Genomic DNA, 14,408 nt, shown 5'->3' with positions numbered 1-14,408 from the left:
ACCCACACGCTATACAAACTTCCCGAGCGTAACGGGATTAAGGAACTGCAGTGAAAATGTACCTTTTTAAAGTTCTAAGATCTATGTCCACGCTAACAGCTTGCATATAAGATTGTATTCTTAACTCATGAAAATATCGTCACTCTTATAAAACTCTATGTAAGTAAGTATTTGAAAGCATATCGGTAACTACTAATTATTTAATAATTAGTATTTCTTAAAGTCACCAAATCAAAAAATCACAATTTTTACATTATTATTCCATCGCACATACGATTAAAAAGGACGTGTTAACTATCTAAGGGCATTTTCTCGTACTTAGAAGGCACTTTTATTATATTTTCTGCTAAAATATAATATTTTTATCAGACCGTAAATAAAGAAATTACTTTAATGGGTTAAAAACTATCACGTTCTAAATTGAGTGCATATGAATTTAGTGCATACTCCGCAATGCACATAATTCATGAAAAAGTTCCTCATAATAAAATAATGTATAACATTTGCAGCACTTGCATTAAAGAGAAAGGTGCTAACAAAAGAATTATCTATTGCATTGTACATTGTTTATTACCAAATGATTATATGAAAATTGAATCAAGAGAGAGCTATTTTCTAGTGAAATTAGAATAGATGCATTTGTATTGAAGTTTAGTTTATAATATTGAATTGTTTCTATTGTACAAGATGTGTTATTATCGTAATGAGAATCGCATTGATAATAATATTTAGACGAAAACGAAAGTGATATTGCGAGAATAATAAAATGTTACGAAGAAATAATTTTATAGTTGTATTGAAGAGAAATGACGAATTACACAATCATGGCGACTTTATACAAAGACGAAAGATTAAAAAAAAAGTTATTCTAACATGATATTGGACGAAGCTGGTAAGCTGGTCTTTAATATTATGCAGTTCACTTAACTGAATGAACGTCGAATGTTTCACATAACACATCCTAATAACCTGCCACTTGCCAGCGTTTAGTGTTTATGATATTTGATAGATAGCTATCATTATTTGATGAATAGTACAAGAAACCAACAATGCTATGAGAGTATGAGACGTAAATCTTAAGTAAATGTACACGCTTCGAAAGGCAAATACTATTAGATATCGACTTAGATGAAAAGTCTTCAAGTGAAGAATTTACTGGTGTGAAACATGATTGATAACTACGTTTTAATTGCAAATTTAAATGAACATGTTTACTTTAAATGCAATTTTAAAATGATCTGTATATTTATCTAAGACAAGAAGAGAAGAATATATATAAATATATAAAATGTATTATTTTATTAACCTACTTAATTTACTTATAAATAACAAAGGATCGTTAGATGCGATGCGAGGCTTTCTGTAATAGTTAATCCATACTAATATTATAAATGCGAAAGTAACTCTGTCTGTCTGTCTGTTACTCAATCACGCCTAAACTACTGAACCAATTTTCATGAAATTTGGTATGGAGATATTTTGATACCTGAGAAAGGACATAGGCTACCTTTTATTGCGAAATATGTACCACGGGCGAAGCCGGGGCGGACCGCTAGTATTGTATAAATTGAACGAGCTTTCGTAGGTTTTCAGACAGATTTTAGATAACATAACAGTTTCCAAACACGCAAGCTTTGATGGATGGTACAACAGAATACATGACTCACAATGGAATTAGGTTATTTCAATTTGGTCATATAATTAATACTCAATATTTTAATGTTTATGAAGTGTCTAGGAAAAAAATATGCATGCGCAAAATAGAAATGGAAATTTTGTTAGTGTATGCTTAAAACCATAGAAATCTAAATAACAAGTCACTACTTAAAACCTTTATGTAGAGCTTAGTTTATTTTCATATTTTTTGTAGAATTTATAGAGGCGATTTATATAGAGACGAACAGCTAAAACATTCTAATATGTAGATAAATGAAAAACTAGTCGAATTGACTTTTAATCCAATGAAATATAAATTCAGAAGCACTTTTGTAAAAGTTTGTATGGAATAAAAGATATTGAAGGTAAATTAACACATCTTGTCAAATCGGAGTCGTCAGTGGCGTTCGTGCTGCTTCTGGTTAATCACAAGATCACAAGGAACTGAGGCTACCTTAATGAATTCTTTAATGATTCCGTCCCTTCACGAACTTGACATTAGGAGAAATCATTAACTTGTACAAGATTGTATCGTCGCTGCTTTATTGAATGTCGCTGAAGATTTCCTCGGCTTATTATATAATTGAAATTACGAGTATTTAATCAATTTGATATTGAATGTTTAATAAATCATTGAACCATAATTATGGTGAGGGTCAGCGTAAAATGTTGGGGTTTTAATGGTAGGTTGGTGATGAAAGTTTCCATATATTCCTCACTTTTACGTGGTATGTAATTTTTGAATTGTGAGTCCTACTCTCTGTACTGAATACTTTGCACCTTCTCATCAAATTATATCTATATGTATGTGTATATATCCATACTAATATTATTATAAATGCGAAAGTAACTCTGTCTGTCTGCCTGTTACTCAATCACGCCTAAGCTACTGAACCAATTTGCATGAAATTTGGTATGGAGATATTTTGATACCCGAGAAAGGACATAGGCTACCTTTTATTGCGAAATATGCACCACGGGCGAAGCCGGGGCGGACCACTAGTATGAAATAAATCTTATTTACGATTCAGACGTATTTCTATAAGTCTTGTGCAGTTTATTCTGCGGTATATACTTTACATATAAATAAAATATACACAAACATTTATTATATGTCATTGCATTTCTTCTAACTGTAATCCAAAGAGGCCAGCGGCAATATTCCATATATTTGCAGATTACATTTTGATACGATCGTTTAAATGATAAAATGCGTGTTCGGAGAAAATGATTTCGATTCTTGATCTTTATTATAGTATGGTAAGAAATTCGAAAGTCCTTAATCGGCCCATTTGTCATGAAAATAATGCGGCATTGTTAAAATATCCGCCATCTTGAAAAAAATGTTACACCGTTAATTTAAAACGCAATCGTTTAATAACCATTGATTTTATTGCCCTAAATTATACTTAATGATTTGTGTAGTTTGTATAATTTTTTTTCATACTTCCTTATTTAAATGTTTTTGTAAATAAAAGCTTTGTGTTTAGCAGTTGGTTATTCCTTATTACGGGTTATAAAAATGTTAGCGATTAGTAAGTTTAAGTACCTATGTGGTTACAATATTATTGTTTGTTTATTGTTTCGATGAGAGGAACAATGTTTTTTGTACTTACGTTTAAAAAATTAATGTTCCTTCATTGGATTGTTATCTTGGTTGAAAATTGATTTAAAAAAATAATTAGATATTTTAATAGAAAATTTTGCGTCGTAGGTACTAAATTATAAAAACAAAATTTATTTTATCCTTTAAAATAATTTATACGTTGTAAAAACATGAAATAATGTGAAAACTATGGAAATTAAAAACTATATTTTAGCTCTTAAGTGAAAGGTTAACCTTAGTGTAATCTAGGAGTTTATTTATTAAAGGAAATGATAATCACGGTAGAACTTGATGGTAGCATTAAAATATCTACGTGTCAATCTTCTCCACACATTATTAAACAAATGAACGGGAATTATGGTAAATATTTCATTAAAGGTTGTTAACGCAGGAATATATTATGGTAATTTGGTACCTACTTCAGATGCAATCTTATAAATTTACTTGGATTCTGAGTTGTATAAATGGACTTCGTATTTTATTGAATGTTAATCCTCATTGATATAGCTGTAATGTGCATATTATGATTCATCTAGGTATTGTCCCTCCCAAAATATATTAGTTTGGCTGTACATGAAATTTGTACAAGAAATTATTATGATACATTAATCCTCATTTCGCATAGCTACACTCCCCAGATAGCTTTATAGTTTAAAATAAGAAAATAATACGAACGAATTCATAAAAAAATATCGATAAATTAAAAACAAAACATTCAAATCGATTTGCTCCATGCGGAAAATTGATCTTAATATCATTCAAAACTATTACATAAAATATGATTTCTCGATAGTTATGATATAACATATTGTAATTTTAAATTCAATGCATGACCGTTAAATCATGGAATACAGTAAAAGCGGAACAAATGCAACGATTTATTATTGAATGAAAACTTATTCGATGTACGCTAAGGTTCCGTATCTATTATATTCAGATTAATAATAATCTACAAAAAGAATAAAGTATAGGATCCAATTATTCAATTTAATTTTGAATGTATTTGGTTCTTTAACTAAATAATGGATTGGGAATAATGGTGATTGTTAAAAATATGTATTGACGATTCGAAAGTGCTTCTAATTGAATAGTTAAATGTTTGAGTTTGAGTCTAAAATTATATTTCAAATTCACTTAACAATTAAAATTTATTAGTAGCGCTATACTTATATATAAGTTATATATTCTAGTTTTAGTTATAAATTATTATATGTATGTTAGTATTCTATGGGTCTGTACAATTTATTGTCTGTCACCTGAAATAAATGTAATAAATAAATAAAATTAACTCATAATACGTTGCAGTTCAATAATCGAAGACAGTAGGTATATTATTATGTAGGTAGTATAAGGAAAACGGTCAGTATACGGTAGAAAAATTCGTCTGCTGGGTTCCTTTTTCCTTTTTTCAATTGTAACGATAGTCGGAGCGTGGTAGCGACAAACAGAATTAAAGTGAATAAAAAAACATTTTATAATCGTAATTTCGTGAGACCGATCGTGATAATTTCATCTCACTTTGTAAAAGTGCAGACAGATTTGACAAATTAATAGTATCTATTCGCTGTATTCGTCAGTAATAGTTGTAGTGGAACCCAAACGAGACGGGTATTTACTGTCAAAGTTATGTAACAGTTGAAAATGGTTGAAATTAAAGTTGGCTCGTGCTAATTGTAGGAACTAACCGATTGATTGTCGTTAATTGTATAGAGATACCCGACGCGGCACGCGTGATTTGACAAATTTGTTCTTGCAGTAATTGTAATGTGATTTAATTGCCGTGTTGTTTGAAGTGAAAAATTACGTGTCAGTTTTTTATTTATACAGGTGAGTTGATATGATTTTGATTGTTAGATTAACATTGGTAAATTATACACTGTGAGCTATAATGCATTTATGGTTTACTTAAAAGTCGATAATATTTTTGAAGTGAAACTTCTTTCTCGGGGTTGGAAAAAACTTAGTGTAACATTTTTTCGTTATGCGTGACATTTTTCCGTTACGCGCCATCTTTTTCTTATCCCTACCACGCGTGATTCGACGTATTTCTGTAAAGTTGCATATAGTAAATTATTTTTTGAAAAATAAGTTCATAAAGAAGTTTCACTTTTTACGTGTGTACCTACACGCACACATTTTTTTTAAATTAAATTAACCTGTACATGAAATCTTATATTGTGTTATCATAAAACGCACACTAATTCCATCAGTACATTCAGTAGGTATACTTACTTAAAATCGATCACATTGATTTTAAATGTTTATAATACACACTATGTTAGATTCAGCTAGTAAATTAGAATAGGTAGTATATTTTTACAAATCAATTTAACGTAATTATTTCTATTGTATACGAGCTTCTCTTTTTGGGTTGAACTCCTACACGATCTCGTATATCATCTCTGTTATATCCTTATATGTATTGATAATTAAATAAATAACCCAGCATCCAAGTTAAAATCAAATAAAAATAAATATTTAACAATAAACAATGATCAATTTATCATGACATAAACGATTCACTGTTATTATTTGGAAGTTCTATAAGATTGATAGATGAATTATTCTTTACATAAAGTTTTTATCTGGTCTATTTAGCATTTTAAACAAATATAAGCAATCAATAAAAGATGATAGATATATGGTAGTTAACTGTTAACCGCAATAGTAGATTGGCAATTGTTCATTGACCTTACATATTATAAAGAAAATAATGAATTATAAAACGTTAAGAAAAGAGTGATATCTTCAATATTTTCCGTTTTCCTTTTAAATTTTTAAATCATTATCTGAAGTCTTCATCGTGATGAGGAATTGTACGTTGTCCAAAAGGGTTTGAAAAATAATGATTTACCTAGTGAACTTTAAAGTAATCAACACATTTTCGCATAATTAAGCAAGGAATATAAATGTAAAGTATGTAAGTGATATTGTAATGTAAGTGATATTAGGTATTTATGTGTAATTCAAAAGATAGCAAATCCTGACTCTAAACAACAAAAACACTAACAATTACAAACGACGCTAACATGATTTCCCTAACGTCATTATTAATTCCTTCACTCACGAGCAAAGAGTCATAATATAAATTCTCCTTTTTTCAGATCGATCAAACAAAACGGTTCGTTCCCGGGACAAATTACGTCACCAACAAATAAGGTAAGGCTTAGGTTTTAGAGCTAGTTCATAGAAACATTACTTACTTGTACTTGTAACGGCAGTATGCGAGCTTCCAATTAGTCTTTGACTTTTTTAATGGATATATGTAATTGTTTAGTTGTAACAGTAAATCATTGATTTAACGGTAGGTTACCTTTATTCTATATAATATTTATTTTAAAAATAATTAATAGTTCAGAAGACTTCTTTGCGCATTTAACGAAATAATTTTTACGGGAAAATCAATGGATTTTCAGTAAAACAATGGGACTGATATATAAACTAACGTTTTCCTTCATAATGATAAAGAAAGAAAAGCGTGGCTTTCCTAACTATGGGATCTATCACTATCAAATTCATCTCAAGAATTAAATAAACATCGAATTTATTGTTCGTGTCACGCTTTCATACACGTGGAGATCTCTCACTGATACGGTTGTTAAATAATTGTTATTTTCCATACAATAATACAAATGAGATTTTAAAGAAAGTAGGCCTCTTGTTATATTGTTTGTTTTTAATTTATTGAATCAACTATGTGGTAGGTTACACGCAAGACGCAAGTATACTTTCATTTAGGTAAAACGCAATTTGTGGTTTACTTGACGAAAATGACATAATATATGTAATTATAATGAAAGTCTTGTTATATAAACTGAGGCACATCGTTGAGATACTTACGGAGCGAGCTTTAAGAGAAATTTTAATTTATATGTTACAGCCGTTTAATTGTACTATAAATTTAAAACGTAGTTTCACGAATAAGTGAAATACGTATAATTGTAATTTTATGAAGTACGTACTAGCTTTCCACCCGCAGCTTCGCCCGCGCAGTCAAAGAAAAACCCGCATAGTTCCCGTTCCCGTGGAATTTCCGGCATAAAACCTATCCTATCTCCCGGGGTAAAAAGTAGCCTATGTCCTTTCTCGGGTATCAAAATATCTCTATACCAAATTTCATACAAATTGGTTCTGTAGTTAAGGCGTGATTGAGTAACAGACAGACAGACAGACAGAGTTACTTTCGCATAATTTATAATATTAGTATGGATTTAATTTGAAATACTTAAAGTCTGTGTTATATTTTATTTAAAAGAATCTTATCTACGCCTGGAAACCTACAATTCACGCAATTATTAAGGAAGTTTCCTTTGTGTGAAAACTGTAAAATCTTTTAATAAAATACGACTACAAAAAAATGTACCATTTACTAATAACTTCCTACAAGTCATTAAAACATATAACAGTATATCCTCAAGGAATATATTTCCAAGCTCATTATGGCGAAAGCTCAATAATTACTTGTAATAACAATAGCAAACGGAGTCAATTATTTGTTAAATATAACAGCTATTAGTCTTGTATGCGTTCAAATGAGGAAATATATCGAGCTTTGTTGTATATTATGCGTGTTTAAACGATTTATAGGTTATTATTTTCCACCACGATACAAAATGTGTTAATAATAATTATTATCACTACATAGTATTAAAACAAAGTCGCTTTCTCTGTCCCTATTTTGATGCGGTTTATTTAAGAGATAGAGTGATTCAAGAGGAAGGTTTTAGTATATAATTTACTAGTGGTCCGCCCCGGCTTCGCCCGTGGTACCTACATGTTTAAACTATCCTATCTCTCAAGTTGGATCGAACTGCACATGGTGTGCGAATTTTATTATAATCGGTTAAGTGGTTTAGGAGTCCATTGAGGACAAACATTGTGACACGAGATTTATATATATTAAGATTTGGCTTTAGACATAGCGGGCGAAGCCGCGGGTTGTAAGCTAGTTCGTAATATTCTAGAAAGAAGAAGTTTCTTTTTCCGTACGGTTACTTATATTGTACAATTTCACTTTCATACTCAATTAATATAGAAATAAGATCATAAACTTGTAAAATCAATATAGATTGGATAACGAATTAGAATACATGACGTTTGATTTTAACTGCTAATTTAAATAAAATAATTAAATGTAAATGAAAGTACGGAATGCGTCCATTGCAAATTTATTGAAGATTTAACGTAGTTTTAAGATTAAAAGCTAGTCGATGTACAGATTAGAATATTTAGAGTAGTTGGTGTAAGCCACAGATAACCTACAAGTATACAGTAAACATTACAACTGATTTCACTCAAAGTTGCTACTAGTGTTGGCCTGTGCATTGTAGGTCGATGGTCATGACACGTAAAGATATTTGCAATTCTAGTATTCTTAGTTTATTATTACTCCGAAATATATTGTTCTTGATATAATTATGTAGGTATAATGTAATATGTGTCTCATAAATGGTTAGAAAACGTAGATAGTGTCATAAGTTGCAATACAAATGTATAAAGCTGTGTATAGAAGAATTTTTTTGCAATTAAAATGACATGTAACATATTACAGTAATATTATCCACTACTTACTAGTAGTTTGTAGGGGGTGATATTAATGTATTTGGGAATAATAATAATAATTAATGTATTCTGAAAATCCTTAGACCTTAGATAAGGGTTACCTACCCACATAAATAATACAATTACAAAACAATTTCAGGTTTGAGCTCCTTATTGTTGATTTAAAGTATTTTGATTGTCCGGCATCAAGTAATAAAAACAATGTGTCTTATTAGTATATTACATATAAAACTAGGATGGGAAGTAATTGGCGCCCTGAGCGTCAGTAACTCAGTAATGGTAATAGATTTAATTCATTTACCGCTCTTAATCCATTAAAACTTTTAATCGTCTTATTACTTACTCATTACATAGTATGATCAGTTTGAAAAGCTATAAATGTTTTAATACTATCATAATATTATGGCATAATATAGCATATATATTGGGTAGCAAAAAATGATACCTGTTCTAGAGATAGAATCAAACAAATTCGATCGTTTTTATCTGCAATATTATATTACTTTATAAGGTCAAATATGGGGGATGATACAAATTATACTAAACTACATGAATCAGCAGTCAGCACATAATATAAAAGTTATAATTTTGCAAAGTTAATGCTTATTATTCTTCTACATATTATTATATACAAGCATAGTTGATAATTATATAATTATTTTTATATAATTATTTATATTTATTAACTAATCACTCTTCACTCCTAACATTTGAAGAATATCATAATAATATTATAATAATGAGTGTAAGTTAACGTAGCGTTTAGCTACTATTATGTATTCTGTGGTTAACGTGTACAATAAAACTTCCAAGAGAATTGTCTATTAACAATAAACACATCCCTTGTTACGTTGTCGGTTTTATTTCCTTAGTTTTATTACTTTAGTAGAACTTCATCAATTATACCCGGCGCGGCCTAAGATGATCCCTATGACACTGACAGTTATTCTCAAGAGACAAACTTGTAATGGCGTCACCATTAAATTAGAAACGTATTGGAGGCGTCTAAAAATGGCATTTATTAATTTTTACGTAGCTTTATGCCATTACAATGATATTCTGTTGGCATTATAACAATTCTTAACATTTACGAGAAATTATATCAATCTGACTTTACGTTTACGTCCTTCAAAACTTACATCGTTGGCATTTATCGACTAGTGCGGAAAGTATCGATAAACAAATTTCGATAATGGAAACGAGTTCACATTTTTTCCATGCTTAAGCTATAGTTCATTCACTATTGAATGGAACAGAAGATCGCAGCATAATTAATTAATTAATTTCCGTTCGCGTTAATTTACTTACCTATGATAATATAAGTTTTAGAAAAATTTAATGGGGGATTCCATTTTCATGATAAAATAATATACACTGTGTTAAACGGGTTAAAAATTACGAGCAAATGATAAGGTGCATTTTTATGTTTTGGAAAACTTTCGTTTTACTTACCGTTTCGTTTACATAATAGACGTTAAAAATTCATTTTATAATATTTGTAAAAACATGTTTACCGACGTGGCTGAATGCAAACCACGCCTTTGCCTATAAAATAGTAAAGTATCGACACGATCCATCATACGAGCAATCACTAAGACGAACTGTCATAGGGATCATCTTAGGCCGCGCCGGGTATACAGCATAAGTAATCGGCTCTATAAACTTTTCTCGGAATATACTCAATTACTCTATCAAAAGGAACAAAAATAATGATTACATTTATATTCTCTTATAAACACATTTATTTTTGCAATAAATTTATTTAACTTCGTAAAGAAAAGTCTAGAGCTTACATTAAAGAAACAAAAGAGCAGTACAATGGAAGATAAAATCTGAAAGAATGCAGGCACGGGAGATTTAACTTAGGTATGATATTATCAAAAACTTTATGGAATTATCGCTTTTCGTATCCATATATCTATTATTTAAGCATAAAATTATTAAACTACTAATAGGACATTTAAATACTACCACATCTATTAACTTACAATAATTTTAATACTAGAAGATTTTTTTAGCTTGCAACAAATCAAAGACAAGTCGTTAATTATAAAACAATAATGAATAAACATTTTAATCAATATTTGCTTATCTAAAAATGATTATGCTTGAATATATTAAAAATAGAAATCGCTTACGGCTAGTAAAGTCAATGTTATCATTGGCCACATTCCAGATAAATGGTAGACTCTGAGCTGGCAATAGAATTACCAGTGTTAAAATAATACGCTGTAATATTGTATGTACCACTGATTAAACGTTTTTATGTTATTACTTATGAGGTCTTCGACACATATTAGCATTAAAAGCTTTATTTAGAACAAAAGTTATATTATATTTTACTTTCCACTATTCCAAATGGTATATATTTTTCCTATAAAACGATTTGCCGTCATATTTTGACTCATAAAATAAAACCTTTTTTCGTTTTTTAGACCCGGTGTCGTTTAACTCTGCTTTTAAAAATAAATGACATATTAACGATAGAAACTAGTTATTATTCTGTGCTACTGTGTACATAATGAGTTATATCTACGAAATAAATGTCACAAGGCTTTTTGGCTCTAGCTCTTCTCAATCTTAGTGAGTAGTGATGTGTGCAAATTGTGCAATAACATTTTCTCCATCTATCTTATTATTCTAAGTCATTTCCTTATGTTCAGTGTCTTTATGTCATTACTTTGACAGTTTATAACCACTTTTTAAAAAGCTATTGGCTATATTACCTCCAACTTTACACTCTTTGCCCGTCGTACGGTTCTGTTGTCCGGTCAACCGGACTATGGGAAAAAAATATTTTCCGTAGTTTTGCAACGACAACATGATAAACCCAGTGTGACCATTCTGAAAAATAATATTTTACATGGTCCAGTTGCCTTTTTATATAACTATAGGAATACAGTCAAAGGAGATTTAAAATAACAATGGAAAGTTACATGGTACGGAAATTGCGTTTATAAGTATTACCTACTAATTATTATCTTTTATTTGCTAGCTTCTCCAAAGCATAGCCTAAATCAATTTCTTCGTTTAAAAGTTGCAATTGAATATGCCTTATTGTATCGTCTTTTAGTATATCTTCCCTTTTGCGCTTAATATAAACATTTTGTTTATTGCATTTTGTAATTCTGATTTGTGTTTGCTTATCCATTTTCTCTAAATAATTTAGAAGCCGTAATATGTTGACATAGTTTTTATTGATTGCTCGATTTAATTTGGAATTCCATCCCACCACGCTGTCATTGGTGCCGTGTCGTTGTCCAAAAACAGAGATAAATTGGTAATATTTACTGTTAATCCACATTTTATCAAAATATTTAAAAAACTTGGCCATGTTCGAGAGAGCTTCTGATTTAATGTGTCGCCATGCATCTAAAATAGTTTCACATGGCAAAAGTGGTAATCTAGCACACAGTGTTATAATACTCTCTCCACTCCTGATTTTGTAAAGCCCCATACCCATAGCCCCAATCCTTTGCATTTCAGTTTTTTATAAGAGCTACATCTCCACAGTAACGAGCCATCTTTGAAACTACAATTTTTGTAATACTGATGCCCATCAAATAGCAGTACTGTCCCACCTTTCCTTGAAATGTATTATAAACGTTGAGACATAATATTAAAGCCGTATAGATAGATAGCAACCAACATATGAAACAGTAAGGGCATTACTATCATTGTTCAGGAAAACAACTGTCAGAATAAAAAATATTTATTTATTATTTACAATATATTAGTGCTGATTTACACAGGGTCAGTAACTGACTACAAATTCGAGGCAAATCAGTGCTGACCCGAAAAAAACCCTGTGTAAACAGATTTGAAGTCAGTACAGAGGCTTGAAGTCTATGTAAACAGTTAAAGTCAGTCGCGGCGCCGAATTTCGGCGCCGCGACTGACTTATCTACTGACCCTGTGTAAATCAGCACTTAAACAAAAAGGTCAAACTGATAAAAAGTTTAAACTTGATCTTCCGTAGTCCGGTCAACCGGACTATGGAAAAAAATATTTTTTCCGTAGTCCGGCCAACTGTACTACGGAAAATATTTTTTTTCCGTGGTCCGGTTGACCGGACAACAGAACCGTACGACGGGCAAAGAGGGCAACTTTAATTTACATTTTTGACTCTATGTTTTTTTCCAAGTGCACGTCCAAACTTTCGATCCTACACTTGGCATAATAAAATAAATAAATAGTGCGCATCCTAGAAACGTGCACGAAACCGCAGTCACTATTAGCTCGGTGGGTTAATGGTGCAAGTCTAGGGAAAGCCTTTACCGGCTAGATAATGTGCGGTTGACAACCTGTTTGTTACCACTTACCCCAGTGTGACGTTACGTTTTGGGGATATGTTTTTATGGGTGTTTTTTTAATTCAGTTTATATGGAAATAAAAATTAGAGTCATGAGTGAATGACTGTTATAGGATTTTTTTATTTAGTTTATTAGTAATTCAAATAAAATTATTCGAAATAATAATAATCACATTTGTAACCCTGTATGAAGGTATTTTTGGAACAGAGTTTAGAGACGTGTAATTACTAAAAAATGTACGAAATATACTTGAAATCCGATTCGTACTTATAGGTTAATTGAATCTATTTGTTATGAAATATATAGAATGTATAATATTATAATATTATCTACTAAGTTATAAGTATTCATTATGATTTTTTTATTGGATCACATTATATAAATAATTTTCCATAGACAAATATTTAAACGGAATCCTATAATTAACTGAAATATACCTACTCGTCCTATTTGCGTGTAGCTGGCGCCAAAGCTTAATGTATAAAAATAACGCGTTTTTACATTTTAATAATATTTCTTGTTTGCATATTCATTTCTATTTTCTAGTTAAGGTAAACACGGATAAAATTGTGATATCAAGTTGAACTGATCGTAGATTGTTTTTAAATTAAGTGTTAGTAACTAGAAGTACCTACCTAGTCTAAACTACAAAAAAAGTGTGTTTTAAATTGTGTTTTGTTTTGTTGTTTATTTTGTTTTTCTGAGACATTTTGTACGTAATTAAGATCTTTTTAGGTCCGTCCGGTTGTAAATTACATAACTAAATACCGTAGGAGTAAATTAAATCGTCATAAAATACAATTAATCTTTTGAACAATATATTTTATCTGTTCATGTAATAATATGGTACAATTACGGGTGAAATTTTAAACATAACGGTATCGAATCAATATCAATGGCAATAAATAACTGAACGCAGAAAGTATGGAATTGTCGATAAAAGATTTATACGATACATAAGTAAAAGTAACATGCTTACTGAATTACGGACCTCGATAAATATGTCGGATTACCTTTCTTTTATATTATTATCTCAAACAATTTATTGCGCAAAATATTGTAACAGGACATCGCTTAATCATTGTGACGCTTAATTTGAGGTACATTTTTCTCTGATCCAAGGATTTATAATGTATACTTAATTTTGATGTATGAACGTAAATACTAAATAGGTACAATACATTTTGTGTATTATTTCATAAAAAATGCATAAACGTTTAAAAAATTATTTTAATATAATCTTCTCTTTTTTACACATTAAGATTGTATTG

At 30.1% G+C, this 14,408-nt stretch overlaps 1 protein-coding gene across 1 annotated transcript in view; it reads left to right on the top strand.

Annotated features, from left to right (window-relative positions):
- LOC123695901 overlaps positions 1 to 14,408 on the top strand; it is a 78,201-nt gene that overhangs the window by 52,455 nt on the left and 11,338 nt on the right. Inside the window, exon 3 of the mRNA XM_045641856.1 lies at positions 6,367 to 6,421. The gene's annotated coding sequence lies outside the window, so the exon portion shown is untranslated. The remainder of the gene's footprint in view (positions 1 to 6,366; positions 6,422 to 14,408) is intronic.

Source organism: Colias croceus, chromosome 11 (genome assembly GCF_905220415.1).
Source record: "Colias croceus chromosome 11, ilColCroc2.1".
Lineage (NCBI taxonomy): Eukaryota > Metazoa > Arthropoda > Insecta > Lepidoptera > Pieridae > Colias > Colias croceus.
This window is presented reverse-complemented; position numbering and strand designations above follow the sequence as displayed.